This window comes from Bos javanicus, chromosome 11 (assembly GCF_032452875.1).
Source record: "Bos javanicus breed banteng chromosome 11, ARS-OSU_banteng_1.0, whole genome shotgun sequence".
NCBI classification, from domain to species: domain Eukaryota; kingdom Metazoa; phylum Chordata; class Mammalia; order Artiodactyla; family Bovidae; genus Bos; species Bos javanicus.
The window spans coordinates 44,325,460-44,353,012 of NC_083878.1; the positions used below are offsets into that span (position 1 = coordinate 44,325,460).

A 27,553-nucleotide genomic window follows, 5' to 3' on the forward strand; every position below is an offset into this window, starting at 1 on the left:
CCTCTGGTTCCTCTTCCAGGAAGCCTGGGACTGTGACCAGCCGGCTACGGGCCACTGGACCAGCCCATTCACTGAACATGGAATCCTCCAAAGCGTCCCCAGGTTCAGCTGCTCCCTGGACCCTGGAGCCAACCTGCTGCCCAGAGGGTTCAGGGTTCCAGGCTGAGGCACAGAAGGGGACATGACAGCCCTCTGATCTCCTAAGGCCCGTCCCCTGGCCCCCTGCAGGCTGGCAGGCCCTCCACTTTCCCAGATGTGGCTTCACCACCTACTGCCATATTTCCTCTCGATGTAACATCATCTGTGAATCCCGTTAAATCCCTGTTAACGGGTGCTTCTAGCATCAATAACCAAGATGTTAAACAAAACCCAGGCTTGGAACTGGTGACTGTGTTGATGCGCAGTCCCCCACTCCGGGACAGTGACTTCATGTCCCTGGGACCTTAAACCTGGAGCATGGGCCCGGCAGAAACAGCCTGAGTGTCCAGCACAGGCGTTCAGTGAACGTTCACTGAACTGTGGGGCTGACCCGGTCCACACTGAAGTGCCCTCATGTCTTAAACCGCATTGGAATCCCAGCTCGGGGCTGGGTTTGGAGGCTTCTCCATTCACACGGGCAGAAGATAGGATTCCAAACCTGAGCGAGACGTGAGGACAGAAGGAAACAGCATGTGTCGGTTTGTCAAATTGGTCTCTCAAATGTGTGATATAGGTTCACATTTAGCCACTGACAAATCTCAGTGAGTCTTACGACATCTGCCTTATTTCCAGTTTCTATGGGTGACACACCACCTCCTACAGCAGCTGTCCCTCCATCCTGCCCACCCCCAGGAACAATCACACCCTCATCGTTCACATGACAACATCCTAACAACACACAAACAGCGTCGTGCTCCTCACAGAAACACCGTTTCACCGTGAAATTCCAAGACACACATTTCCAAGGAAGATAACTCTGCCACACAACATTGTTACATACATAATCATCTGTGTCACCAATATTTTCAAAATTGAAGCGGAGCCTTTTTGCTGTCACTCTTTCTTTTGCTGTCTCCATAGCAACAGGCCTCCCCTCCCCCAGAGACAAGAGAACACAGGAGACATCTTTAAATTGGCATAAATTTGAGACAAATTCTTTATTTAGTCAGATACATGGCTTACGCTAATGATTACCATCCACCAGCATGGTGCAGAACTAATAACCGTAGCTCATAAAACTAAGCCCCTATAAACAGTCCTCTCTGCTGGACAAGGGTGTAATTATACAACAGGATGCTTGGACCTCAGCCCCCACCCTTCCCTCTGAATGATCCAGGAGGGTCCTGCCCCAGCCCCAAGGGCTCACGCACAACTCCCACTCCCAGAGGCAGAGCTCGGCCAATCACTGGTGACATTCCTAACTCAAGGCAAGCTCGGGGGCAGAGCGGGGTCAGAGTGCTGACCACAGAGCCCTTGGGTCAGGTCTGTGTTAACAACACCCTGCAGAGCCTGCAGAATAACATCTGATGCTGAGCAGGATCCAGGGGGCGGGGGCCAGCCCTCCATCCTCACACCTTCAATCACAAAGTGCTCCACGACCTCAGAGACCTCAGAGACCTCAGAGTCCAGGAGATGCCCAGAGGGTCCCACTGCCACCAGGTCTCTAAACGCTTTCCAGAAAGTGAGTAGAGTCATCTCAGCGCTGCTGGGAGCTGAGAGAAACACGGCCTTTTACTTTTAAGTAAACACACAGCCCACAACCTACAGCTGGCCTCCACGGTAAACACGAGGACAGGAGGAAGGTCAGCCGAGGTCCAGGAGCGCTGCTCACACAGGTGTCACCTCCACAGGTGAGGTGGTGCTGCAGGGACATGGAGAGAGCCCACCTGAGTGTCACCTCCACAGGTGAGGTGGTGCTGCAGCGACATGGAGAGAGCCCACCTGAGTGTCACCTCCACAGGTGAGGTGGTGCTGGGAGGACAAGGGGAGACCCCTGCCCAGCCTGGCACAGACAGGAGACGTGGCCCTGTGGAGCCTGGGTAGAGCTGGCCTGACTTGTCATCCATGCTCCCCACCCCCAACATGTGAGGAAGTTTCTCAAACCTATTCTCTCTGTGAGCTTAGATGGTCACATACACTGCTGTAATTTAAAAGTCACGTTTCCAAAATCATTTGCCTAGGAAGTAAGAAAGCCTTCGGTGTGGCCCCCATGCCTGGTTCAGAGAATGACACCCACAAAACGACCTGCAGACACAGAATGAGGTTTTTACAGAACAAGGGGCTTGGGGTCATCAGAGGTTTGCAGCCTTGGACAGCAGGGCTGGGGAGACCTTCCCCCCACCCCCAACAGCCTCTCTGGGACAGTGAGGTTGGCACCTGACATTGCAGGGAAGGGCAGGCAAGGTGTTCACCTGCTCATCTGAGAAGCAGCCACGGTGTTGAGGAGCCCTGGTCTGGATCAGAGCAACCAGAGACACATTACAAGGAAAAGTAACCAATGAACTGTGTTTTAATGAAACCCACAGAATGAATTTTAAGGGACAAGTGGCAAATCCCAAACATGGACCACGTGTTCCCTGTTGACCTGACATTGACAATGTTAGGAAGTTCTTGCCGGTTCTCAGAGTGAAGGCACCGGGAGGAAAAAGGGGTGGCAGAGGATGAGATGGTTGGATGGCATTACCAACTCAACGGACAGGAGTTTGAGCAAGCTCCAGGAGATGGTGAAGGACAGGGAAGCCTGGTATGCTGCAGTTCATGGGGTCGCAAAGACTCGGACACGACTGAGCGACTGAACAAGAGTGAAGATGCTGGCTCAGCTGGCATGCTTACAAAATCAAGGTTTTGTTTCACTGTTCATCCAAGATCTTGGACTCACAGACCAGAAGGAAAAGCAATCATGTAAAACTAACTGAATTGGACAAAAGTGATGAAGACCCCAGCTTCCCCAGACTTTCCTTTTGTCTTCTCTTCTGTGCACTTGGGTTGGCGCAAGGAGGAGATCCTGACCACGTGTGATCGGTCTTCTAACGTTTTCTCCAAGGTAGAATATTCCCATTCTCTGACATTCTCTCGAACATAGAATATTCTGATTCTCATGTTCAGAACGTCTCCCAAGCATCAATGTGTGCATGTTTGAGGGTCTCGAAGGCATCACTGGAGGATCTGCAGGGTCTGTCCCACCGTGCAGTCCATCAAAGAACCAGACTCAAGGAGGGAGGGGGACGAGAGGGACCCTCATGAGACAGAAACTGCAGGGATTCTGGGCGGGAACAGAGACAGATCACCTGCCCCACCCTCGTGGGCACAGAGGGCAGGTCTGGGGTCCGGGCACGTCTGCACCCTGTGGGAGAAGAACATGCTGGCCACATGATGGGAGCCCCACTTCTGAACAGAAGCACCAAGGAACCAGACTCTGTCCTCAGTGATGAGGTCACAGGTCGTGGCTGACGCTTCCCAAGGGCCTGTCACTCTGGGCTCCAGGGCTGTCACTTGGTCTGCATGTCCAAGCAGGAAGCCAGTTCCTCCTGATGGCAGTGTGTCTGCCATGTAGACAGCCCCCTGCTTTCTTCACCTTCCCTTCCCAGGCTCCCTGACAGATGAGGGCAGGGATGCAGGCTGGCCCTGCTGTGTTGACCAGAGAAGCCCAAACCCCAGCTTTGCTGGAAGGCGTTCCCCCTTTGCCAGGGAAGCCCCTGTACCAGGGTCACCCAGGGAGCTGTCAGCATCTCAGGGCAAAGCATGCCTGGTGACTGTGACAGTAAGTCTGGGATCCGGGCTGCAGACTCAGGCCAGGGCAGGGGCTCTGGGGGCCCCTGACCAGTCAGGACACAGGGCCAGAGCAGACCCGGGAAAAGCCAGGATGGGTGAGAAGGATGAGGACAGTCCACAGGATGGGGGCTTGTTGCCACAGTTCACAGGATGGAGGAGGCTTTGGGGTCTGTGGGGGGTCTATCCTCCTGCAAAACCCTAACCCCCTGGCCCTAGGGGACCCTCAGTGGCACCTCTACAGACACGCATCTGGAGTTTGGGTTTCATTCTGTCCTTCTGGAAACTGGAAATGTAGTACCCCCAGGGCTGCCTTAAGAAAACATGGAGGCCACATGTAATACCCCACTGGCCCCTGGACAGGGCAGCGCCACAATCTCCGCAGAGACAGATGTTGGCCCCTGCCTCCCTCGGGGACTCTGTGCCCTGGCCAAGCACCTGGCCCCACCCCCGGCTGCTCCCCACACAGAGGCTGGCCACAAGTCCTGGGCTGGGACCACCAGGCTGCCTCCAGACGTTGACAAAGTCTGGGGACACACACTGCCAGACTCTGTGAGGCAGCCCCTCCCCATCCCCAGCTCTGAGTCTTGTCAGCTGGATCTTCAAGTAACCCCCGTCTTGTACTATTAAGGATTTATTCTCTGGGGACGTACATTTCACTGCCACACACACAACACTGTAGCTGTGATCTCACAGGGCGAGACTGCGGGTGTGTCCTACTCTATTTTTTATTTGCAATCCACACCATCAGGTCACTCACAGTCCCCGAAGTTCCTGAAAGTAACCATCCCGACGTCTGGAAGGAGCCTCTAAGGGGCCTTCTCAGGGCCACACTCCTGCAGGGAGCTGACCCCACATGCCCTGAAGGCCCACTGATAGGGCAGCTCACACTAGACGAGTCCCAGCTCAGACTGCCAGCCTGGCCGGTCCACTGTCTGTGGGACTCTGTGGAAACAAGTCAGGGTCTTTGCGCAAAGGCAGGAAGGAGGCCTTTCCTCAGGGTAAGCCAGGACAGGGCAGGGGGACGCACCCACAGACCGAGGTCAGCCTCCACTCCCTCAGAGGTGGCCTGTGATGGGCCCAGGGAATAACCACCCCAGAGGCCACCTGACATGCCCCGAGGGTGGACAGGATTTCAGAGAACCAGCTTATGACCTGGAGCAACCCAACCCCGCTTGGCCTCTGAGTAGTTATGAACAAGACGACCAAAGAGGTCTACTGTCCACTGCTAACATACGGGGATTCCTGCTTTTAAAAAGCACATGCCTCGGGATCAGCAAACACACTTCCCTGGAATCTTCCATAAGAGCTGGTCATGCTGCCGCCCTGCTCACTGCAGGGCAGGCATGGGCAACAGGACACCCAGAGGAGGGAACGGAGAAATATCCAATTACCTGCCTCGGCCCCAGAGTCGAGTGGTGACAAAAAGCAGAAGAGTAACTCTAGAAGTCCAACAGCTCACAGGAGTCCAAAGGCTATTTTAAACACCTTATCAGAATTCTGGGTTAACTGAGTACCTACGAAACCAGGAATAGAAAGTGCTCAGAAAAATAAAACACCACAGAGCCATCTGGCATGGTCAGAGGCTGCCTGCGGGGAAAGACTCGTCTTCCAGAAAAGGACCCAAAAATAGCTCCAATGAGGGAGAAACCGCCGTGTGCGCCAGGAGAGGTGCAAACGGGGACTGAATTAAGCAGCCTCCAGGGAACGTGGGCTCCCACGTACAACAGCTCCTGCCATGCCCCGCTGGGAGGGGGCAGGCGGGAACGTGCCTGGGCCTCGGAATAAGCAGCAGACACTTGTCTGCAGGCCAGGTCGCCTGGATGCAGACAGAGTGGGCAAGCCCTCTGTCTCCGCTGCTCCCCGACCACCCACCCGGGGCTTGGAGGACACCAGGTACCTGCCCAGTCGTCAGCCAGAGGCAGGGAGGTGAGCCTGGATGGGGCAGGATGGGCCACTGGGGCATGGGGGGCAGGAGGGGACAGCACACAGGGGCAGGAGGGGATGGCATGTGGGGGCAGGTGGACGGCACACGTGGCCCCATCCTGAGCCTAGGAAGCCCTCCTGTGGGTGGGAGAGCGAGGGTCCCTGGGTAGGTCAGAACTGACCTGACACTGGAACTCCTGGGAGGGCTGGTGTGGGCAGGGGGCTCAACGCAGCCCAGCCACAGCCCCCACCCACAAACCCAGAGCCCAGGGACATTTAGCAGAACGTCCCGACACGGAGACCCTGCACGCCGAGTGCACACGGGCAGAGGAGGCTGCATGTAGGGACCTCCTCTCCTCCAGGGGCACCTGGACTCTGCACGGCCATCCCTGCTTACTGGCCAGAGACCTCAGAAGAGTCCCGAGACTGGCCGGACCCTTAGTCTGACCTAATACTGTCCCTTTAATCACCAGGAAGTTCTCATGTGAGAAAAAGGATGGTTTGGACTCCAGAATGGATGGTGCAGACTGGTCTTTCTGTGCGATCATCACAAGCAAACGCAGAGGTGGCAACATCCCCAGGGTCCATCAGCGGGGATGGTAAACTCAACGGGGTATTATCTACACAGCAGAATGATACTCGGCCTCGAAAAGGACTGGAATGCTGGTTCCTGCTACCATGGGTGAGCCTGGAAAACCTTATCTGAGTAAAGAAGTCTGTCTCTGAAGGTCACTAACTGTATGGTCCCTGCACAGGAAAACCCAGAAACGGGAAACCTAGACACAGGAAGCAGAACAGTGGGGGCTCCGGAGGTGGGGGGAAGGAAGTGGAAGACTGTTTCAGGGTGACGGAAACTTCTCAATGATGACTATGTGCTGCTCTCACACGCCTGCATGAACTAGAAGCCCCTGTGTGAATTGTAGGGAATGTTAATTCTATCTCAAGAAAACTGTTAAAAAAAGTAAATGTAGGAGGAATGACCGGGGACGTACTTTTCGTCCCCTCAGCTTCTCTTCCGGGAGCTTGAATCGTCTACTCTGATTCCACTTCTTTTACAGTGATGCCTCTGGCGTGCCCTCTGGGATCTCAAACCCAACTGTTAGAACTATTAAGACATCTCTCTCCACAATTTCTCTGCTCGCTCACCTCTGAACCAGGCTAAGTGATTTCTCTCCAGGTTGACCCCTGGGTCATTAGCAGACCTGCATTGCTGCTGCCAGGAGGCTAGGTACCAGGTCATAGGAGCTCACCTCGCTCCCTCTGTCTGAACTGCCCTTAATTTAAATAACAAGGCTGCTGCAGCTGAGGTGGCATCTCTCAGAGGAAGGTCGTAAATTAGCAATTCATAGAAGCAGGACACATGCGCACATGACCTGGAGTGAGTCCAGCACCTCTGTCAAGGATGAAGCTCCTGGGTCCCTGCTCGGACCTCCACCAACTGTGGTGGCTGCCCTGGAGTCCCAGGAATGCAAACCCATCTCCAGAGCTAAAAGTCAGGCCTTGACACTGTCGCTCAGGATAGAAATCCCACCCTGCAGCTGGAATGCAAGCCGGAGCCATCTCCCGGACCCGTCCACTGTCCCCTGCCACTTTCGGATAAAACCCGACTTGAGGACCATGCTGACAGCTGCAGAAGTGACCACATGTGCACTCAAGTGCCTTCATCCAAACCAGCACAAAGTGCAGCAGGCTAATGAAAATTAAATCCTAATAATCAAAGTCTTTTCCCACAGTAATAAATACCATAAACACTCTGCATTTTGAAAATGATGGCTGCTCAAGAAAGGAGATTTTTTAAAAACTCTCTTGCTTTCAGTACCCAAGCACCTCAAATAAATCTGGTTTTGGTAAGCCGTGGTTTCCCCAAACATCCCCACGAGGCTGAGTGACTTGACAAGCCCCTTTTTGGGAACAGACACAACCAAGAAGAAGCTAAAGAGGCTGGTGCCCATGTAGGTCACTGCCATCTGCAGACTGCCCCCACGGAGCTGGGGCATGACCGCAAACCAGCTCGTTCTGACCACTGTCACTGTTTCCCCATTTGGGGAAGAAAGCAAGGCAGACCAGGTCACCACTTCCTCCAAAATGGTGGCCAGGTCAGAAGAGCTGGGCCTACTCATGGACCAGAAAAACACCACATTTAAGTGTCCCCGTTAAGCAGAGGGATCTTCTGCCAAAAACAAAGAAACGAAGGTGCCCACAAGTCTGGCCTGAATAACCCAGATGATTTGTGGTAGCCCCAGCCTGGCTACTGCGTTCACCCCTTGCCTGGTGACCCTGCAGCGGAGGCCCCAGCACTCTGACATCCACACAGCTGGCCATGAGGGGGCTCATTACACCTGCCACACCACCTCTACCATCTGGACTGCATTGTCCTCAATTACCATTTCTGCCTGTAAAAACATGGGCAAGGCCTGCGTGTCCAGCCATATGACACAAGGAGAGTGCCCCCCTGCCAGAGGAGACCCAGAGAGCACCATGGGACAGGGTCTCCCCAAGCCAGGCTGCTGAGGGTGACCAGAAACAGCTCACTGGTGCAGGCGGGCCCCTCTCAAACCCACAGATTCGCTGATGATCCCACTTTCCTTGAAACAGGACTCAGCAGTCAAGAAAACCCAGCCCTGAGCAGAGTCCCCAGGGCCTTTGAATCCTCGTGGACTCTCAACGGGTTAGCAAATGCCCTCTCTGTCTCCAACCACCTCCCCTCTGTGTCAGTCAGGAACCTCCTCCGGCTCGTGTGTCTAAGCCCACCTCCTCTTCAGGGGCATTGTCCCTGCCTCCCCCACCACCAGCCTTACATGGCCCCCCTTGACTCTCAACCTGCAATCTTCCCTGTCTCTCTCCAATTGCATCTGCATATTGTCCTCGGCCACCAGCCTGCTACCACAAGACAGGTAGATTACTGGTGTCTGCAAAGCTTGAAATATTTCTCAGAAAAGATTTGCTGACTCCGTAATAAAGCAATTATTTAAATTAATTGGAGTTATCTCCTCTGCAAAAATATTTGCTTCTAGCTGGGAAAACAGTACCTTGCATTTTCTCATTGTGTACAGCACGGTGTTTTGCATACCACACGTGTCTCATAAAATATTTCCTGAATTGATTATTCCCCTAAAAATGATTAATTTGAGCCTCAGCCTTGTGTGTTGCACCTACTGGTGTTCCTATCCCAGGAGTGTCAGGCCGTTTGACTGGAAAAGGAAGGGACACCAGGCACAGTCAATGGTTTTAAACAGTTTGCAGGTGACTTGAAATGCACATGGCTGTGGAAATGCAACAATAAGAAAAGTGTGCCCCAAGGGCCACATAATTAGGTACAACGAGAGGCGGGGAACTTGTCGTCTCATTAACCATCTGCTCACTCAGTGTCCTGAAATTCCACAGGAGAAGAATCAACATTTTGGAAGTTTACAACCTGTCAGCAACAACCTATAAAAATAAGACTCCAATTTGATTGCAATCAAGGGAGAGAGCTAGATCGTAGCTTTTGTTAAAGCTCATGTAGGCAAAATCACCCAATTACAGGAGGGTTTAAAGCAATGAGAGTGTCAGAAAGTCCTGAGAGCTCCCCCTCCTTGTGGACAGACAGTTAAAGACCCACAACCCTGGCTGTTCCTGACCCCTTGAGGCTGCCTGCAAGGCGTGACCCCTGCCTTCCACCAACCACAAGTGTGCCTGATACAGCAGTCTGTTCCACCAGCAGCCAGCACACCTGGACATGTGCTGTGGGGTGGGGCCACCCTGGGGCTTGTAAGAGATGGTCAGAACTGCTGGATGCTCTGGACAAGTAGCCAGGAGTGATGCAAACATAAAAGCTATTCTCTGGGCTTTTAATGTCAACTTTGGTTAATAATAAGACATCAAATTGATCCATTTCCAGGATCTATATTTGTGATTCACTAGAAAATCATTTGGTGGGAGAGTATGAAAAATGTAGAACACTGATGTAAATAATAGCCTTTTTTATTTCGCTGAATAAAACTGTAGAGAAAGTGTGGTTGTGATGGTCATTTCTCCCCAGGAGGGCAACACAGAAAGTCAGAGGGAGGGGGTGTCCAGCAGGTAACCCCCACCCATCAGGCCACAAGGCACATGACCCTGGTGGTCGATGTAGGGGTGCAGCCAGAGTCCCCCCCGAACTGGGCCCCACACCAGGTACCCTCAGGACACCCAAGGCCTCGCTGTCACTGTGGGGCACAGACTGTTTTTCACCTAGAAGAAACTCAACCCTCAGTGAAGTCACAGGCTCCTGGGAGCCCGGGCTTGGGCTGGAGCTCGGGGTGACCCCGACATTCCTCCCAAGGCCCTGGAAAGCTGGATGTACTGCTGGGGGGCTGCCTCCTCCCCTCAGAAGAAGCCTCTAGTCTTCAGACTGAAACGAGCACTTCAAACGTATTTTTGGATTCTTTTATTAAATACAAAAAGTGCTAGAATAAATGCCAGCTGCTATAAATGCCCCAGAAAAGCAAACACTTTCTCCCTCTCAGTGGCACTTGGAGGAGCAGCCTGGAATGCCAGCACCATTTTTCATTGTGTTCACGGACGTCAATAAATAACCAGATTGTAATGTTTTGCTTTTGCAACAGGGCCTCTCAGAAAGTCTCAGAAGCCAGCAGACAGCAGCCCCACCAGTGCTGGAGAAAATCTGAAGCAGAAGGAAGCACCCTGTGAGGAAGTGCCCCCCAGGCAGCCAGGACCAGAGTGAACTTCCCCCTTCAGGAAGCCAAGGGCGGCTGAGTCCCTGGACACCACGTGTCACCTGCCATCCAGCCTTGATGTCCTCAGGAACCCAAGGGCGGCCATCCGCGTCCACACCAGGGGGCATCTGTGTCCACACTGGGACCCTGTAATGCCAGGGACACCACCCTATCTCCTGCTGAGACACAGAAGATTAGAAGCTCAACCAAAGATGAACTCCTGTAACAGCTAGGCTCATGTGTCACCCCTGGACAAGCCTCGTGTCTGAAACGCAGGAAGCTCCCACCTCCTGTCCCCAGCACATCTTCTCCCCCTAAAGCCATGAGCTAGAGCCGAGGTGAACTGGGGTGTCCTGTCCATGGTGGGGACCCCCCACTAACACCCAGAGACCTGCTGGCCTGGGGCATCAGCAGGTCTCAGCACTGCTCTGTCTCTCCAGGAAGACAGACGTCCTCCTCTCTCTGTTAGATCAACTGCCTCTTCAGACAAGGATTTAAAACAAGTTCCCAAAGAACAAATGCGGCTGCCTTCACTCTCTGCTGAAGCTCTAACAATCCAATTTTTTATTGTTTAAATAAATGCACACACATTGAACTTGTCTTACAGGGGATTTTATCCACATCGATTCAGAAGTACCATTTACCTGACGACACATCCCTGCCACGTGATTCTGGTCGATACATAGAACAGCAATAGCCCTTCAGACCCACAGCAGTCTTGGGAAAACATTCCAGATGCAACGCAGGGTCCACTAGGGGACAGGACCTACCCGGTGACCTGTGATCACCCTGCAAGTGACTCAGAGCCACACTAAGAGGACAGCAGATGGGCCCTGAAGCCAGGACCTGGGTGTGATGCCGTCAGGGCGCCCGGGAATAAAGGGAAACATGGATACTTTTCATGGCTGATGAGGCCCCGTCTCCCAGGACCTTTGCTGGGTGTCCCACTGGAGTTCAGCTGCCCCAATGGGCAAACATGTTCTTAAAGGTGGCACGGCCCCTGCCCCCCAAACTCTGGCCAGTGGCTCCGCCCACCTCAGACGGAGGACTGGAGAGAGGGCTGCCTCAGGCGGAGGAGAAGGAACCCCTGAGCAGGGGGCCCGGGGGGACACACTCTCGTAGGAAGGCTGAGTGATCCCGAGTGGAGCCTGGGCAGCAGCAGGGACAGCAAGACAGCAGGACACCAGCACCCCACCCCCACCCCTGTGCCTGAACTGGCCACACTCCCCGTGTCCACCCTAATCAGGGGTCACTCTGATGAACAGGGTCTGGACCTGCTCTTTAGGAGATGGAGAGAGAACCTGCTAAGGATGATTTGACCATAAGTCCCCCAGGACTCCCAAGCGAGTGACCACCTGGAGGGGGACGTGAACCTGCCCAGATACCATGCTCAGCCAGTAGCGCCCTGGGTGGGACACAACATTGCATCCACCAGAGATCAGGCAGCCAGCACGCACGGGTTAACACAACCAAGCATTAACCCATCCACGACTGCTGTGTATCTGGTTACAGGTGAGAAAGGAGGGGCTGACGTGCTAAGGAGCCCATCCCCAGCCAGTGACAGGGGGCGGGGTTACTCGAGAGCTCAACCCCCAGGACGAGGCCTCAGAGACGAGACACTGACAGCCTGTGTCCTATGAGTTGCGTGACCTTGAACCAGTAACCTGCCCTTTCTGGGCCTTACCTCCACGTCTAAAACATGGAAAAACTATTCCTAACCTGGCAGAGCTTCTGTAAGGACCACATCCTCCAGGTAGGGACATGTTGGGGGCAGCGGGGAGCATTTTCAGAATCAGAGCTTTCCCAGCCATTATGATGGTCTGTTTTGGGATCTGGGTTCAGGACACCAGCTGCTCAGGCAGGAGAGGCGGCCTGAGCGGGAGGAGCAGAGACTGAGTTGGGGGAAGAGGGTGTAGACAAACCTGGGCTGAGGTCAGCAGGAGAATGTCTGGAGAGAGAAGCTGGTAGGTGGGCACACAACCACAGGGCAGCCACCCCCTGGGTCAGCCTTTTGCTGGGCTCCTGCCTCCTGCACCCCATGTTCAGCTGGGTCCCCAGGCGGGGGAACCTTCAACAAATGCCCACCACCTGATGGGTCTGAGTGGGTTTGTTTGTTGCAACCACAAGAGCCTTTAAAGAACCAGGACAAGCCAGCCTCTGTTTAACAGCCCTGGGGTTTTCTGGCCCCTCGATTTTCTTCCCACAAGGAACACTTCGAGGGTGGCAGGCAGGGTGGCTCAGCCAGAAGGGCTCTGGGCTGGAGGCTAAGAGCCCTGGGATGCCAGCTCAGGGACCAGGACTTGGGGAGGTCAGGGACCCGGGATGCTCGTCTTCACCTGCTGCCCCGGGAGCTCCGAGTCTCTGGACCACTCTTCTCATATCATCCTCTTGCTCCCCCGCACCATGTCCAGAATCAGAGAGGGCAGTAGACCCTCACTCTCCCCAGAGCTGCGGTGGGACGTCACCTCCCTGCTCAGAGACGCCCCACAGCCCGGCTTTCCTGCCACCACCCCAGCCAACTCGAGGCTCGTCCAGTCTCAAAGGACACCAGCCCACTCTCCTTGCAGATGTTCATTCTGGTTAAAACCACATGCACACACCCAGGATTTTCACCATCTAAAATAAAAAGCACATTTCTTTCCTCCAAAACCTCCATATACACATAAAAAGTCAATTTTCATATCTTATGCTGAGAAGATAACCCTAAACCCAAAGTTCTCAGGACTTTCCATGAAGTCATCATTTAGCTCATTTATTAATTTATATTCATTTCACTGTAACACAATTATTTTGCTCATTTAACATTTTGTGCTGCCAGAGACACCTATGAAATCTAATAAGCAGCTTCCAGAACTACACAACATGCCAATTAAATATGTTAATTAGATTTAAGTGAGTGACACAAGATTTTTAACCAAGTGAATTCCAGGAGGGAGAGCGGGCCAAGCCACTGTCTGCTTCATTCAACTACCAGGGATCGATTTTCAAACAGCACATTTGAGGTCAAAGACTTAGGGCCCAAAAGTCAACGTGATACGGTTGTCCCTGTGTTACCAAGTCTAAGCTTGCTCTGCTCACCACACGACAGGCCATTGAATCCCAGAGACGAGACGTTGAGGCAAGGAAAACAACTTTATCGGAAAGCCAACTGACTGAGAAGATGGCAGGCTAGCGCCTCTTCTAAATAACCATCTTATGGGGTCTGGATGGCAGGTTCTTTTGTAAATCAGAGATGGAGGTGGGGAAGGTAAGGAAGCAAAGTAAAAAGCCAATTAATCTTGCAAACATCTAGAATGGCAAGCCTCCAGCAGGGGATGTGTTTATTTCTTCCTTCCTGCGATCTACAGGTGGACAGGGTTCTGAACAAAAGGACTTTAGTTTAATGCCAGCTCAGGGACCAGGACTCTGGGAAGTCAGGGACCCAGGATGCTTGTCTTCAGCTGTCAGAGGGGCAGAGTCCTTTTAAGGAAGCCATTGGTATGATTATAATAACAAGAGGAATGAAAAGTGAGTCAAAGAAACAGTTTTCAACATCGAGTCAGAATTGGCTTCTTCTCTGCACCACCTGGGTACCCATGGGACTGGTTCCAGCACCCTGAGGATATCTAACTCCAGCAGCTCAAGTCCTCTGTACAAAATGGTGCACGCAGCCTACTCTCATCCTCGGCAGACTAGAGGTCATCTCCAGGTGACTGAGAGTACCTCAGACAGCATAAATGCTATGCAAATAGTTGCTGAGGTGGCAAATTCAAGTTTTGCTGTTGAAACTTTCTGTAACTTTTTCAAATATTTTCAACTGTGGTTAGTGTAACAGGACAGATGGGGTTTACACGTAGGAAGGGAAAGTGTTTTGGTTTTAGAACATGTGCTTGTTTGTTTTGCTTATATCTTAACATTGAAACGTGCTTGAACAACTAGGAGAAAAGACTTGGGTTGTTAGGTCTGCTGGCTTCCCGAGCAACTTAGATGCTTTGGGAGATAGAAAGACCAATCAAATGAGGCTCCTGCTCCCTAGAAACTTCCAATTTAGGACAGAAATCTTATCTCAAAGGAGAAGGACGGATTAAACAAACAAGCTTACTACATGGTGACCCACATGCCATCAGGCAGTCAGCCAAAATAAATCAGAAGAACTGCCTTGTCTAATAGGCTTTGATACTCCTTACATCAAAATCTACCGGAGGATCAAGTGGAACAACTCCTGTGATTTTCCTCTGAGCATTCCTAGCCTGAGTCACTTTGAGAGTTTTCAGGCTCCTTTAAAGATCAGGATCTCAGCGTGGCTGGGACACCCAGGCCGCCTGGCACCGGGTCCACCTTACACACCTCAGGACCCCTGTTGGCTCCAGATCACGGCTCCAGCCTGGTGGGGTCACGCCCCTACCCCTACCGCCATGAGAATCTGACAGCCACAGTCCCCAGGAAAACAGAATCTCCATGAGAAAGCACTTACGGTCCCCAGGGTCACAGGGCTCCAAAGTCCATCCTCAGACCCTCTTGGGAGCCACAGTCTCAAGGTAAGAAACCCCTGCCCCAAACCACTTCATGTCCATTGTTCCTGCCTGGTTGGTGACACCCATGGGTCCCACCACGAACATCTTTATAGAAGTGAAAGAAAGCCACTCGTCCCTTTCTGTGCACCAGCCCCAGGTGGCACTTAACCTGCCTGTCGAACAGCCCTGCCAAGGGGCCACCACTCCTGTTCTAACAGATGATAAGAAAGGGGGTTGGGTGTGTCTCACTGGCCAGCCGGGCCCCACGCCCAGGTGACACAGTGCATTGCTTCAGATTTGCGAACAGTGAAAAGTAACCGCCCTCGGGTCACAGGGCTAGTGGGTGAAAAGCTGGGAGAAGCCTGACTGCCTAGCCCCGGGGCAGGGCTCCTCCTCAGCCCTTTGGTCTGCTCCTCGGTCATCTTCTCATCCTCCCTCCACGGCCTCAGAGGGCAGTCACAGCTCATCTAGAATCCAGAGCCTCCTCCATGTGTGGTCTTTGACCGGCCTCACCTGAGGACTATGTCCCCACCTCTACACACAGCAGTCCCTCTCCCCTAAACAGCGTCATCTCTGCTGAAAGCATCCAGCGATGCCCCGGCTCTTGTGAACTCAGGTTCAGGGCTGAGCCTGGCTTCTACCCACATAACTGCCCTTTTTCCTGCCTCCGTGGCCCTTACACATCTACCCAGAAATCATGACAACTGTTGGTCTCCAGGACAGGCAGCGTCCTTCCAACTGGACAATCTCTCTCATCGCTATTCATCCATCATCTTTCAAAGCCCTCCATCCAGCCCTCTCTGACATGATCTTTCAACTGACTGACTTCCTTCTCTGCATTTTTACATGTTTTGAATGTCTACAATTACCATTTAACTCAAGCTTTACAAAATAACAGGCTTCCCTGGTAGCTCAGATGGTAAAGAATCTGCCTGCAATACAGGAGACCTGGGTTTGATCTCTGGGTCCAGAAGATTCCCTGGAGAAAGGAATGGCTCTAACCACTCCAGTATTCTTGCCTAGAGAATCCCACGGACAGAAGAGCCTGATGAACTAAAGTCCATGGGGTCACAGAGTCCAACATGACTGAGCAACTAACACTTCACAAAATGATTATGGTACAGACTGTTTTTCCATCACTAGGCTGTATGTTCGGAGAAGGCGATGGCACCCCACTCCAGTACTCTTGCCTGGAAAATCCCATGGACAGAGGAGCCTGGTAGGCTGCAGTCCATGGGGTCGCTAAGAGTCGGACACGACTGGGCGACTTCACTTTCACTTTTCACTTTCATGCATTGGAGGAGGAAATATTAACCCACTCCAGTGTTCTTGCCTGGAGAATCCCAGGGATGGGGGAGCCTGGTGGGCTGCCGTCTATGGGGTCGCACAGAGTCGGACACGACTGAAGCAACTTAGCAGCAGCAGCAGCAGCAGCAGGCTATATGTTGGTTATTATCCTTTGAATTCTCAGCACCTAGCACTGTGCCAAGAAAAGAGCAGGCATGAATGCAGGTTGACTCAGTGAATTCTCCCAGTATGTTAACCAAGAGGAGACAAGCCCCAGAGGGACACCAAGAAAGTCTCATGGATATAAACAGAGGGTCAGGTGGACACCTGCTTGCTTGGCTCTTTGATGTGCTTCAATGTGAGTGATCCTGATAAGTGAAGTATCACCATAAAATGTTCAAAGGACTCTCAGGAAAAATAAATCAGCACTTATCCCATAAATAATTAAAATGCAAAACTAAAATGCATGTTAAAAACTAATCTGTTGGAATGACAGCTTAAAGTTGGTGAAAAATGAATTATTTTCTATTAAGGTCACAGTGTTAAAAACTACTCATTTAATTTTAAGTTCACCCACCTAGAAAAATCCCCTAGGGAAAGTAACTTTTCCTTTTACTGATTCTTTATCCTTAAAAATAAAGGTTCTGCTCAGAGCTTACTTTTTTTTTTTTTTGAAGATGTATTTTATTTATTTTGGCTGAGCTGGGTCTTTGTTACGGCTTTTCTCCAGCTGGGGTGAGCAGGGGCTACTCTTCGTTGTGGTTCACAGGCTTCTCCCTGAGGTGGCTTCTCTTGTTGCAGAGCATAGGCTCCAGGCAAGCAAGCTCAGTAGTTGTGGGATCTTCCCAAACCAGGGATTGAACACGTGTCCCCCCATTGCCAGGTGGATTTTTAACCACTGGACCATGAGGGAAGCACACAGCTCACTTTTACGCCAAAAGCAAAGACCTAAGATTTCGGGTTTGCTGCTCTCTGAGCTGTTGTTAAGGGGGGCTAAGAGCTCACTTTGTTTGCTCAAACATGATTCAGTCATCTGTGACTGAAGACCCGCCCCCCCGAGGACCTACTGGAGGTACAAATGGCCAGCTCCTCATCAACCATCCTGTGCAGAGGGTTCCAAGAGGAAGAAATGCTCTCCAAGCCCCCTGCCTTGGGGTCATTTCAATGAAAGTGGCTTTGACTGGGAAATGGACAAGTCAGCTCAAAGTCACTCAGAAAATGATTGAGTTTTACCACAAAGGAGGTAGCTATGGTTCAGTTCTCTGCACATTTGTGTACTTAATGGAACACGAAGTGAGATTTTCACAAACAAATCCACATGAAACATGAACAGGTCTTCCGTCTGTGAAAGAGATGCAGCCCTTCTCCCAGTCTGGAGTGAGTTAGGACCCCACGGGCCCCGAAGGACCGTCTGGGACACAGAGCAGGGGCTTGGAGGGCACCGAGGGGTGGGGCCTCCAGGCTGCATCACGGGACCAAACTCCCAGAGCAAGCGTCTCCCGGACAACAGACGATGAGGAGGGACCGGCACAGCTGCTCTATGTCCAGATGAACTTACTGTCCCCCCTCAGGCAGGAGGGTCCTGACGCAGCTGTGTGCCCAGGCCCCCAGCGTCCTTCTGAGAAGGACAGAGAGAAGGAGCAGGGCTCAGGGCATGGGAGAGCTCATTGCCTCAGCCCACGAGAGGAACTGACAGCAGAGCTCACCATTCTGCTTGAAGACAACAAAACCCCTGAACTCTAAGCAGACTGCAGACAAGACACAGATATGGCGAGGAGACAAAAGGACAGTCGACCAGACAGACGCTGGCAACCAACAAAAACCTGGTGAGCTGCTTAAGTTCTGCAAATTATTCAGGAAAAGAAAAGTCAAAAAGCAAGCAGGGTGTCCATAAACTAACCCCCCCAGCCCTGCCTCGCCTTGCTAGGACCCACTCTGCTGCAGCCCCACCCAGGTCCAGCCACGCCCCCCTCCCCAGGCTCCTAGACTTGGCAAGTCGTCCTATTTACCTGGGAGTCACTGAACCCTGAGCCCATTGCTTCCCCTGAACTGAGGAAAAGAGCGTATGTCTCCAGCTTGGAAATCTGCCTAGGGACTGACCCTGAGACCCTGGGGCTCCCCATCTCTGCCCCAGATAACTGCTGAATGAACGTCCCACTGCAGGATGGACCAACTCTCAGAAAATATGGCCCAGTGGCCACAGGAAAGGCAGGAAGAGCGGGACAGCAGATGTGAGACACCTAGGGTCCCAGGGCTCTTCAGGGACCCTACTTCCCCATGGCCACGGGACCACACACCATACCTCCTCCACCCTAAGGAAGCTTTTAAAGGCATAAGAACTATACTTTTAATGACGTCTTTTGGCCAAAATGCCATCAGAACTGTAAGGGCTTCGGGCAGTAGAAGATGAAGGCTAAGTTCTGTGTCATTAGGGAAACAGGAGCTGATGTTTCTTTCACCTCAATTCATGTATTAGCATCCCTAAGTTAAGGACCCCAGGAAAATTAAAAGTCCAGGAAACAGTGATGCCCCCACCATGTTCGAGCACAAGGTGATTTATGCCAGGATCTGCTCTGCCCAGAGAAGCAGAACAGCAAGTGGACCTCTGAACAAGTTGGCACCCAGGGGATCACAGGCCTCCAAAGCTCCTCCACTGCAGGGACCCCACTGCCACCACCACCATCACCTCCCTCACCATCATCAGCCCCATCACCTCCATCACCCCCATCAGCCCCATCACCTCCATCACCCCCATCAGCTCCATCACCTCCAATCACCCCCATCAGCCCCATCACCTCCATCACCCCCATCAGCCCCATCACCTCCATCACCCCCATCAGCCCCATCACCTCCATCACCCCCATCAGCCCCATCACCTCCATCACCCCCATCAGCCCCATCACCTCCATCACCCCCATCAGCCCCATCACCTCCATCACCCCCATCACCCCCATCACTGCCATCACACCACTATCACTTACACCTTCACAGCAAGGGCAGGGGAGCCGTCCTGAAATCCTGGAATTCATGGGGAGGCACTCTGAACTTAGCAAAAGCTGCTCCCCTCCTCCTGGTCAAACACATACATCCCAGCCATGCTTAACTCTCCGATGGATATAGAATCATCCCACGGTGGGCTCTCACTCCAGTGAAGTCAAGCTCAGGTCATTAGATCTGGCAGGGCTGCTCCGTGCAAAAAACTAGCCCTTCCCAGGACTCGCTGGCCCAGAGGCGTTGAGAAGCTGCCCTCAGTGACTGAAGAAGAACCGCCCAGACCCTGTGGACCCTTCCGGGAGGTGAGGAAGCTGGAGGAGGGGAGCCCATCAGGGCACAGTCATTTTTGTGCAAATACCATTCGCGCTGTGTCCTGACACCACATGGTTTCCCCTAGGAAGGCAGAGACTCCCTCCCAAGAGGAAGGCTGACTACGCTGATGGCCTCTCACCAGGCGGCCCTGGGGCTCAAGACAGGCCCTTGCTCCTGGACTGGCAGGTCCACGGCCAGAGAGATAGACGCCCCTCCTCACTGGGGGATCTGCATGTTTTCAAAAGGATCCACCCTCAACTCTCACATGCAAAGCCCACCAGGTGGCCTGGACTTACCCACACAACCTCAGCAGACTTAGTCTCATCACCCCCAGTGGCTGCAGCGGCAGCCTCCCTGCCCACCTTCACATCAGGTGCACGGCACTGCCTCTGGACCCACACACCTGTGGGAGCAGCAACTGCTGGGAGGAGAAGCTGCCTTGAATGACAGGGCAAGAGTGGGGCTCAGAGCCTGAACAACCCAAACTCCCACGGTCACCAGCTGCCCAAGCCCAGCTTGGGAGTCAGCCCAGACCTGGGACTCCCAGGAAAAGGGGTCTGTGGGTGGCACAGGATAGGGACCCAGAGCATGAAGTAGGTCAGAGTGACTTATGTGAAGATCCTCAGTCACTATCACAGCCCCTGGGCTTTCATCCCAGTGGATGAGAACATGCCAGGCACATCACAGGAAACCCTACATTCACCACAGACACGCCGGAACCCTCCAGGTCAGAGCTGCAGACCCTTTCCACAGGGAGCAAGCTGATGGAATGTATAATCCCTGTGCTATTTCAGGGAGAAATTGGCCTTTGTTACCTTTACTTGGAAATCTTCAAACAAGAGAGTATTTAAACTGAAAAGAACTCACAGTGGATACTACCAAATCAGGAGCAACTGGTTGGTAACTTCCCATCGTCATGGAAAGTTACACAACCCCTCACATCACTTTTCTAAAAACGTAAAAATTACAACTTTGTGTTCACACTCAGGGACGCTGCCCAGAATCACCCGAAAGTCCCCAAACAAGTACTTCGGGTCACCTACTCCCCTATGAGATCCTCACATTGGATGGAGCACGGCAGTGTCAGCACCTGGCTTGGGAGCCACCAACAAGTTGGAAACACATACTCGCCCTTGGTCATGGTGAGACTTGTCGGACCTTCCACCCACAGCTCCAGAGTGTTACCAAGCCCAGCAACACCCTCAGTGGGCTCCATCTGCAAAAGGTGACTGCAAATTAGCTGTAGGAGCAGAGAGGACAGCTCGAAGCCAGCAATCACTAAAGTGACAGCAAAGAGGGGAGGCCCTGCTTTTGCCAACCTGGGGCATTTCATACAGAAGCACAGGAACCCCCAGGGGCCCCCAGGGCATCCCTGACTCAGGGGACAGCTCAGGAACTGCCATGAGTGACCCCCAGTCACCAAGAAAAGCTAAATCAACCCAACATTCTTGGTGCAGTGAACACAGTGAACAGAGACACTGGGAGTTAAGATAGTCTCGCAGTCTGGGGTGAGGGCGTGTCTATGTTGCATCAGTTACACACCTGGGCCTATGCACTGTTACATGTGCACCCTTACATGTGCACCCTTACACGTGTGTCATCACATGTGCAGCATTACACATGCACTCTTACACAGGCACCCTTGCTCATGCTCCATTACACGTGCACCATTACATGTGCATTTTTACACATGTGCCATCAAACGTCCACTCTTACACATGCACTGTTAGATGTGTGCCATTATATCTGTGCCCTTACCCATGCACCATTACATGTGTACTCTTACACGTGTGCTGTTACATGTATGCTCTTACACGTGTACCGTTACATGTGTGCTCTTACAGGTGAGCCATTACACATGAACTCTTACACATGCACTCTTCCATGTGTGTCTTTACATGTGCACCATTACATGTGCACTGTTACATGTACGCCCACACACACGTCCTGTTACATGTGCGCCCTTACACATGTGTTACACGTGTACTCTTACATGTGTGTTACATTTGTACTCTTACATGTACACCATTACATATGCACTTATACGTGTGCTCTTCCACGGGTGCCATTACATGTGTACTCTTACACAGTGTGTATTATATGTGCACTGTTACATGGAAGCTATACTGAAGCTCAATGTTATAACTCAGAATTAAATCACAGACCCAACACTCTGCTTGAAATAAATCCTAAGTAGCAAAAGATGTGTCATCAAAGTAGAGACACAACTTCAAATGCTACAATCGTTCACCTTAGTCAACAGGGTGTGGGGCTGCCGACCAACTACGAAGGACACCACGGGACACCCAGTCCCTGCCCAAGCCCACTCCAGCCAGAACCCAGGAACTGAATTTCCAATGAAATGCTAACTCTTCATTAAATCATGGAAAAAGAGTACGTCAAGGACGTATATTGTCACCCTGCTTATTTAACTTAATATGCAGAGTACATCATGAGAAACACTGGGCTGGAAGAAGCACAAGCTGGAATCAAGATTGCTGGGAGAAATATCAATAACCTCAGATATGCAGATAACACCACACTTATGGCAGAAAATGAAGAACTAAAGAGCCTCTTGATGAAAGTGAAAGAGGAGAGTGAAAAGTTGGCTTAAAACTCAACATTCAGAAAACTAAGATTATGGCATCTGGGCACGTCACTTCATGGCAAATAGATGGGGAAACACTGGAAACAGTGGCTGACCTTATTTTTGGGGGCTCAAAAATCACTGCAGATGGTGACTGCAGCCATGAAATTAAAAGACGCTTACTCCTTGGAAGGAAAGTTATGACCAACCTAGATAGCATATTCAAAAGCAGAGACATTACTTTGTCAACACAGGTCCATCTAGTCAAGGCTATGGTTTTTCCAGTAGTCACATATGGATGTGAAAGTTGGACTATAAAGAAAGCTGAGCACCAAAGAATTGATGCTTTTGAACTGTGGTGTTGGAGAAGACTCTTGAGAGTCCCTTGGACTGCAAGGAGATCCAACCAGTCCATCCTAAAGGAGATCAGTCCTGGAAGTTCATTGGAAGGACTGATGTTGAAGCTGAAACTCCAATACTTTAGCTACCTGACGCGAAGAGCTGACTCACTGGAAAAGACCCTGATGCTGAGAAATATTGAGGGCAGGAGGAGAAGGGGACGGCAGAGGATGAGATGGTTGGATGGCCTCACCAACTCAATGGACATGAGTTTGGGTAAACTCTGGGAGTTGGTGATGGACAGGGAGGCATGGCGTGCTGCAATTCATGGGGTCGCAAAGAGTCGGACATGACTGAGCAACTGAACTGAATTGAACTAAGTCCTCACAGCCTGATATAGAAATCTAATAATACACAGTGCAAACCAGAAAAGGCAAAAATCTGAGTTTCAGGTCGTGAACTTTCAAACAGTCCATTAACCGGGCTTTGCCCTGGACACCGCCCCAAGGGCAAGTCAGACCCAAACAACCCTGCCCTGCCTGGTGTCGCTGAAAGGAGCTAGAGTGCCCCCCACCACCATCACCCTGAACAAACTGCAGGTGACTGAGAAGGGAAACACCCCTCCCCCACGGTGCACCTGTCACCTCAGGAAACCGACAGCCGGGCAGGTGACAGTTACATAACCATTTATGTGGGGGACGCTGGCCCTCCTTCTACAGGAGCTGGACTTCACTCTGTCCAGGGGATAGAACACCATGCCTGTCAGGACCCAGAGAAGAGCCCGCTGATGATGAAGCTGGTGAGGAAGGGACCCAAGTGATCGACCAGGCAGGAAACCACCACACTTGGGGTCCAGAGGGGTCCTCGGGGCACCTTCCTGCTGCCCCCGCTGTCACCACACCAAATCCCCAGAGCCTGTGTCATTGGAAGATCCTGTCACCTTGACACTTTAGAGGGGCTCCTGGCATGGCCCACAGACCCTCCAAATCACGTGGGCACAGGTCACTGGAAATGTAGAAGCAGGAGACGACAGCCCTCTATCACAGTGTCTGGAGCCCTGCCAGCAGCCTGGTGCCCCCAGGGGGCTCTGCAGCCATGTGTGGCCCTTGAACCATCGCTGAGGCATGCTGGCCGGTGACAGACACAGCGGGCTTGGCACCAGGCATGGACCAGGGAGGCAAAGCACCCTGAGAATGTATTGTGCTGAGCGGTGCTCAGGTACACATTTGGGTCGAGTGGTTAAATAAGATACATTATTAAGCCAATTTCATCTGTTGCTTTTTGACTTCTGTAATGTGGCTATAGAAAATTGTATGTTTCACAGGTGGTCTCCATCCTAGACCTGCAGACAGCACTGCCTGGAGGATACAATCTAGAATTTGTGCCATCCGAAGGCTTTATCTGAACATGTGTAAATCCGGTAGCTTTTTGTGCATGTGTTTGAGCCGTGGAGGCACAGATGTCCAGGAGAAGATTCTGTATCTAGTCCGTTTCCATGGCCACCAGTGTGGAGCCCCGAGCAAGCACATCTGGCCCAATTTTAACACTCAGTCCAGGGGGCAGGCAGCCTCAGATAGACGGCAGAGGCTGCCATGTGAGAACACTGAACAGAAGGACACTTCTGGGGACCCAGGTTCACTAACTGCATTTCCATAATGTTGGTTTCACCGTGTGAATGCAGAGGCCTTCCAATGCAGGAAGACCCCACAGCCCCACCTCCCCAGCACAGGGCGGGTCATCATGTCACCCTGGCCTCTGAGGTGAGTGGCTGCCCCTGGCTCCGGCCCTGAGTGACAGCAGGCCACTCTCACCTACCCCTCAGGTGGGAAAGGAAGACTCCCTCCCTCCACATCTGCCCCTTCGGTTCCACCAGGAAATTATCCCACCCACCTGCCTCTTTCATGACGTGGTAAAGACCGCAGGAAGTATCCTGGCATCTCCCCAGTTGGGCATCCTGGTGAGGTGAAAACAACGGGAAAGAATCAGAACCCAGCTCACACTTCGCCTTCAAGCCCTGTGGAGAGGGGCTCATAGCCTCAGCCCTCCACCTCAGCATGGCCCCAGAAAAGCCCAAGTTCCTACACTCCTCTGGGTCTGCATAGAGGGGGGCAACCACAGTGCCCAGATTGCTGAGTCGTCACAAGCACTGGTGGATTAATGAGCCGAATTTATTGCTTTTGTATGAAGCTTTCTCCCAAAGAATTATTTATTAAGTGAATTAATGAGCAGAGCAGTGTCAGGCTCCTAAATAAAAGGGCTGAGGATGACCCTCTGTCTCCGGCTCCCCTGGAGCCTCCTGTCCAGCTGGTCAATGACCCTAACTGGCCCCGATCACCTCCCTCCAGGACCCTGTCCAGCTGGTCAATGACCCTCACTGGCCCCGATCACCTCCCTCCAGGACCAAGTCTGCTCCCTGCACCTCGGGGTCCCAGGCCTCCAAGCCCACACTCCTTCTCCACCTGGCCAGCCGTCTGGGAGGTAGGGCTTCCAGAAATGTCCTCCCGACTCCTCCAACCTCCCCAGCCTCTGTGGTTCAGGCCAGTGTCTGCACCACCTGGGGACTTTGACAAGCGAACGCCGGGCTGCACCCAGATCGAATGCATCAAGACCTCAGGGCTGGGGCCACGCTGCAGCGTTTACAGGACTTCAATGTGTGGCCCAAGTCCAGGAGCACCAGGTTCATAAGGGACCATGGCTGCAATCCTTTCAAGGACACTTTCTTCCACAGAATAAAGACATCATCTATGGAATGCAAAGAGAACTCAGTAACTTTTTTTTTTTTTTACCTAAATTAATCCATCTAGAGTATAAAACACACACATCACAAAATATCTCCATTGCATCTGACGTTTTTCAGCTGGCACCCCACTTGGTCTCTTGAAACACCCACACTCTGAGCTCCAGGGCGTCAGAGACCAGACCCTGGCCTCTGTGAGGCTACAGAGCCACATGGCTGCCTGGAGGAGCCTTGCAGCCCTCCTCCCCTGGGGACACTGGTGGGAGGCACAGAGCAGACATTTGGAGCAGTGACCTGGGCTCCCGTTTGTGTCTGTCGCTGCAGGAGGGGGCCCGCCTCCTGGCCTGTGAAGCGCTGCGGGAACCCCTGGGCTGAAGAGCAGATGACTGTCAACATGAATATTAATAGCAGCATAATTAACAACTGAGGTTGTCTGCCAGACGCTTGACTCTGATTAAAAGGAGTCCAGGAGCCAAGGCCCAGCGGGGCACACGGTTCTCTCAGCATTGGACAGAGAGGTCTGAACGGTCAGGTGGGTGACGGCCAGGGCAGCGCTCAGCCCAGCCACTGGGCCCACTCCCCCCACCCGCAGAGACCCAAGCCCCCACCCCACACACCCCCACCCTCCACTGCATGAATAAGGAAGGGACTGGGAGCCGAAGCTGGAATGTGCAGACGGGTCTCAGACCAGCGCTCACCTGGGCTCAGCCTGCTCCACGGAGAACAGAAATAGGACTTCTGTTTTGTGGTAACCAATCAGAACTGTTCCACAAGCTGTAAATTCACCTAAAATAAACTTCTAAACTACCATGGCCGCTGTCACTACAAATATCTGAGACTCAGGAGGACACCAGCTGTCCTGTGAACAGCCACCCAACTGTCCAGAGGCAGCAGCTTCAGACTGGTTCGCATCCTGCCTCCCCCATCCCAGATGCAAGCTTTAGCCTGAGACACCATTCCTTGCACACTTTTAAACGCTGTGGTTTCTGCCTGACTAATGCCGTCTTTAATTATACATCATCGAGCACCTTGCTGGATCTAATGGGGTCTATTACTCATCAAAACGGCCCCATCAGCAACCACAGTCCCCAGAGCCAATTACTCAAGCCTCCCTCCATGCTTCACAAGTGCCCGCCTGCACCTGCCGACACCTGCACACACCTCAAGCCCCAGCCTCTCACTAACTGGCCCAGAAGACACGACCGCACGATGCCAGTTTTCTACTGGTCCCATGAAGCCCAGTGACAGCTGGCAGCTCTTGGGCAGCCACACATCCAGGTCCTTCATCCATGTGCTCTGCCCGGACAGCACCCAGAAGGCCAGCGCTGCCCAAGCCCTGTGGCAGCTGGTAGCAGAGCCAGAGGGGCCTGCCAGAACTGGACACAGCGTGGGCACAGACAGGTCTTTCCTGTCACCACTGGACAGTTCAGTCCATCTGGATGGGCTTTCTTAGCACACGACTCACTGTGAGGAAACTAAAGGTCACCAGAAGTCAGCTAGTCCCCAAACTTTCATTCAAAGGGATGAAATGCCAACCAAATTAATAATGGTAAATGTGTAACATATAAAAATGATACACATATATTTATACTTCCTATATATTAGTATATGTGTATTTGTTGTTGTTCAGTCACTAAGTCATGTCCAACTCTTTGCAACCCCATGGACTGCAGCCCACCATGCTTCTCTGGCCTTCACTATCTCTCTGAGTTTGCTCAAACTCATGTCCACTGAGTTACTGATGCCATCCAACCATCTCATCCTCTGTTGCCCTCTTCTCCTGCCTTAAATCTTTCCCAGGATCAGGGTCTTTTCTAATGAGTCAGCTCTTCACATCAGGTGGCTAAAGTATTGGAACTTCAGCTTCAGCATCAGTCCTTAGGATGGACTGGTTGGATCTCCTTGCAGTCCAAGGGACTCTCAAGAGTCTTTTCCAGTACCACATTTCAAAAGCATTAATTCTTCGATGCACAGCTTCTTCATGGTCCAACACTCACATCCGTACATGACAAGTGGAAAAATCATAGCTTTGACTATACAGAACTTTGTTGGCAAAATGATGTCTCTGCTTTTTAGTACATTGTCTAGGTTTGTAATAGCTTTTCTTCCAAGGAGTAAGCGTCTTTTATGTGTATGTATATACATAAATCCATTTACATATATTGAAATATATTTGTCACTGAGTGAGAATGAACAGGTCAGGCTCTAATTCCAGACGATTTACCTAAACAACTGATGATTTACCTGTCATACTTGTAAGAGAAACTCAAGTTACTAAACCAAGTGCCCTAAGACCTAGAAGCAGAAAGATATAACTGGAAAGGTCACTCAGTGGACAATTAAGAAGTAAATCACTTTTGAAAGCACTGGGAACTGTGACAGTATGAGACCTCGTACGTTCGACCCTCTTGAATAATTGACACTGCATCTTTCT

General features: G+C 52.0%; 1 protein-coding gene and 1 long non-coding RNA gene across 4 annotated transcripts in view; one reads left to right on the forward strand and one right to left on the reverse strand.

Annotated features, from left to right (window-relative positions):
* The window catches only part of SH3RF3 (SH3 domain containing ring finger 3), a 159,845-nt gene that overhangs the window by 124,020 nt on the left and 8,272 nt on the right, over nt 1-27,553 (reverse strand). The gene's annotated exons all lie outside the window — the stretch shown is intronic.
* On the forward strand, nt 4,879-10,965 carry LOC133257055 (uncharacterized). The gene is made up of 3 exons (XR_009739388.1): nt 4,879-5,676; nt 6,147-6,355; nt 10,260-10,965. It is a non-coding gene; the product is annotated as an uncharacterized LOC133257055 (long non-coding RNA).